Here is a 3,971-nt window from a genome sequence, read left to right on the forward strand (position 1 = left end):
ATTATAATTTGCAATCCAACGATTAAAAGTTTATTAAAAATTTTGAATGTCAAATTCAATAATTGGTGGTTATTTAATATTGTTTTTGAATCAATAGTCAAGATTATATAATCATGACATATCTTATTTAATTTGAGCGTGAGAGGATCTTAATTCAAATTGTTATTGAGGAATAATTTTTTAATGAGAAAATTATGTGGTTTAACTATTTTTTATTTTATTAATTCGTTTTGAAATCTTATTCTTTTGTTAATTTATTTTTTATTTGTACGCTTCTTGAGATTTTTTTATTTATATAAGTCTTTTTAGACAACTTTTTTATTTTTATTTTTATTAAAAATTTTGAATGTAAAATTTAATAATTGGCAGTTATTTACTAGTATTAATTTTGAATCAATAGTCAAGATTATATAATTATGACCTATCATATTTAATTTGAGAATTAGAGGATCTTAATTCAAATTGCTATTGAAGAGTAATTTTTTAATGAGAAAATTATGTGATTTATCTGTTTTTTTTGTTTTATTTATTTTTATACTTTGCGTTTTGAAATTTTATTTTTTTGTTAATCTATTTTTTATTTGTACACTTCTTTTCTTTTTTATCTTATATAAGTCTTTTAGACAATTTTATTTTTATACGCTTTTTCGAGTTTTCTTTACTTTTACACATTTTGTTTTCCATTTTCTAACTTTTGTATGCTTCATGGATTTTTTCTTACTTCTTTATACGCTTTTTATTATCTTTTATTTTATTTTGTACACATTTTAGGTTAATTTATACTATATACTATTAAGGATATAATATATTAATATAATATACTTCTATAATACTTTTTGTACACTCGAAATAAATTTAGTGTACATTTTATATCATGACCAGATCTGTGGACCCGTGACCGGCACTAGGGAATGGGTAGGCGTAAGACCATCGAATCCCGTAGTAAGCCTTGCTATTCACTAGCTAAATCAAATTTAAATTCAAACTCAATCCAAAGCACTGATTCACAATTAATCTTAACCATCAAATCCTACATATTTAATTCGGTCTACCAGCATAATTAGGCAAGACCTGAATTTACATAAAATTACAAACTGATAAGTCTAAAATTTCTACTGCGGAGAATCTAGAATTTTAAAAGTTAACATACCAATGAATTCAGCTACATCTAATCCGAGGATGAAGGAGTCGGGGTGCTAGATAAAAAGAACTGCAGAAAACTAACCGCACCTGAAAAACAGTGAAATTCAGACTATCAGTCTCGAGAGTGAGTTAAAATCATATATCCCAAAACGAAATATAAAACTCTAATAAAACATTTATTTAATTAAAATAAAATACATGTCATGTTATACTTCTGTAAAATAAAATAAATCTTATTTCATACTCTGGGACGAAGTACCTCAGTAGAAACCCTAGCCCCAATACTACCAGTCTCAACTCTCTCATTCCAACAAAACTAGTGCCCAGATAGCGAAGCTCGACTAGGGTCCTTAAATCCAGTCCGATCACTTAATTATCATTAACAGTCTTAGCCTTTCGGCTCTCTTACTCCAATAAGACTAGCGCCCAAAGAGCGAAGCTCGACTAGGGTCCTTAAGTCCAGTCTGGTCACTTAAGTTTCTAAATAAGCCGACACCAAGAGAGCAATACTCGATCAAGGACCTTTACTCCGGCAATCACACTCTACTCAGCCCAGAGAGCAATGCTCGACCAGGGCAAATCCTAAATTTACCTTTCTAAATTTACTCTTTTTTACTATGAGTCTCACATTCCAACTAGTGCGCACACGGTCCTGATGCAACCCATTTGGTGGCATGTTCTACAGCCGTCCTATCCCGAGTCAACACGCGATCAATAAAATCATAATGCAGAAAATGAAACATATATAAATAGTAAATAAATAAATAATTAAAATATTAAATCATGTCATCAGAACTATTTCATAAAATCTTGGCATGACACATGTAAACAGACATATGACTTTAACTCACAACTCTGACTACCTCCTAACTCTGCTCTGATGTCTCAGGTGGAGCGAGCCGAACTCACGGATTATCTAATCATAGAAAATAATTCAATCAATAATGTTAAAATATTTGAAAATTAACCCTAGGCCTAGACTCTTAGGACTGACTGTCTAAAATTTTTTTTGAATCGGGTAAATTCTACCGAAAATTTGGCAGAACCTCCCCTAAATACGGACGTCTACCCCTCGTATTACGGGTCCAGTACCTGCCAGAGAACACTTCAAATAATCTAACAATTTACTTAACAGGAGTCGGACCACTATACTACATTATTTTTTTCGACTCCGCCACACAGCATAAAACACGATTATTGGCAGACGGTCCGACAAGTTATTATGTTAACTAATAAGCCTCACATAATTTTTCTAATATTCAACACAATAATTTAAACACTTAATTTTTATCAATAAATTCTAAAATCAACAGCTAGAGAATTACCGAGACGTTTGATCACTCGGTCGACTCGCCTCCAACCGTCGGAGTCCGATCGATGATCTGAATGCGCCTACGGACTTGAAACAATGCGCTGATGACGATCCCAGCTTCCGATATTCCAATCCGACCCCTGATCATCCAGAGAAATTTACAAACGATCTTCAAACGGAATCCGGTCGCAGCGAAACTGGTGCCATTGAAAAGCTTGAGCTGAGGAGAGTCTGGATATGCCCTCCGATCGGCCATAGCTCGCCGAAACTCGTCGAAAAAGCTTGAAAACTTCAGCTGCCTCCAGTTTCTCTCTCCACCGCAAACTTCCAACTCCGGCCACCAATTGCATCACCAACACTGCCGAAATGAAACTCAGGCCGAGGGGAGTCGATCGCCACCGAAATCTCCTACCGCCGTCGCTGGAAACGCCTTGAATGGCATCGATAGCTGCTGCAGCTTTCCTTCCCTTTTGCTGCCTGCCGACTTCCCCAAAGCTGCCACCGTCGCCACCCCTGAGCCCGCCGGCCTTCACTGCCCTTTCAACCAATTTCGCCGCACCTCTAAAGCTCACCACCACCGGCCATGGACGACGCAGCCGATCCTTCTTCTCTTCCTCCTCCTTTTTCTTCTTTCTTTTCTTTTCTTTCTTTTCTATATCAACATTTGGTCCCTAAACTTTTCTTCTTTACCATTTGGTCCCTTAACTTCTTTAATTACTAACAATTTCGCCCTGCAAAATTTCCGATTAGCCCTTAAACTTTTTTTTAGCTTTTCAATTAAATCCTAACTATTTAATTTAGGCCAAATTAGAATTATTAAAAATATAGAATTACTTATTTACCCTTGCTTTTAAATGTGAAATTACCAAAATACCCTTACCGACACACTTAATTACAAAACTACCAACCTTATTTGCTCTTATTTCAAAATTAATTATCAATTTAATCCTAATCCTTAATTAACTTAATTAGTCAATTTTGCTAACTGTTTTTCAATTAAAATTAGCATTATTTGCTAATTAAAATTTTTCATTTCCCCAATAATTCTTTTATAAAGAATATTATTTACTAATTCTTTCATAATTTTCAAATATAATATTTAATTCATATTTTCATATTGGAAAAAATTTAGTGACCAAAAAAATAATTTATTTTCTAAAGAATTTACTTAATTAATTTCTAAAAAAATCAACTAATTAGATATAGAAAATAACTCCCTTATTTTTATCTAGCATTGAAATTATATTTTGGATCATTCCAATTAAATTAAATAAAAATAAAGTAAAATTAAATTAAATAAAAACTAGTTTATTAATTATTACTAATATTATTATTATTAAAAAAAATTCTGGATATTACATTTTATATTCAGAATAATGCTATATATTATTAATTACGAGATTTAAAAAGTTATTGTCATTTTGTACGAGAATTCCTATTGTATTAAAAAAAATTTATCTATTCCTAATATCTATATAATGAAGCAAAATAAGTATTATATATATTTAAAGATTTA

The 3,971-nt window shown here is 31.9% G+C and overlaps 1 long non-coding RNA gene across 1 annotated transcript; it reads right to left on the reverse strand.

The window, feature by feature from the left end:
* Positions 1-986: 986 nt before the first annotated feature.
* LOC125369120 lies at positions 987-3,177 on the reverse strand. Its single transcript, XR_007214620.1, has 2 exons — positions 2,469-3,177; positions 987-1,230 (listed from the first exon to the last, which is right to left on the reverse strand). It is a non-coding gene; the product is annotated as an uncharacterized LOC125369120 (long non-coding RNA).
* Between the last annotated feature and the right edge of the window lie 794 nt (positions 3,178-3,971).

Source organism: Ricinus communis, chromosome 1, assembly GCF_019578655.1.
Source record: "Ricinus communis isolate WT05 ecotype wild-type chromosome 1, ASM1957865v1, whole genome shotgun sequence".
NCBI classification, from domain to species: Eukaryota; Viridiplantae; Streptophyta; class Magnoliopsida; order Malpighiales; family Euphorbiaceae; genus Ricinus; species Ricinus communis.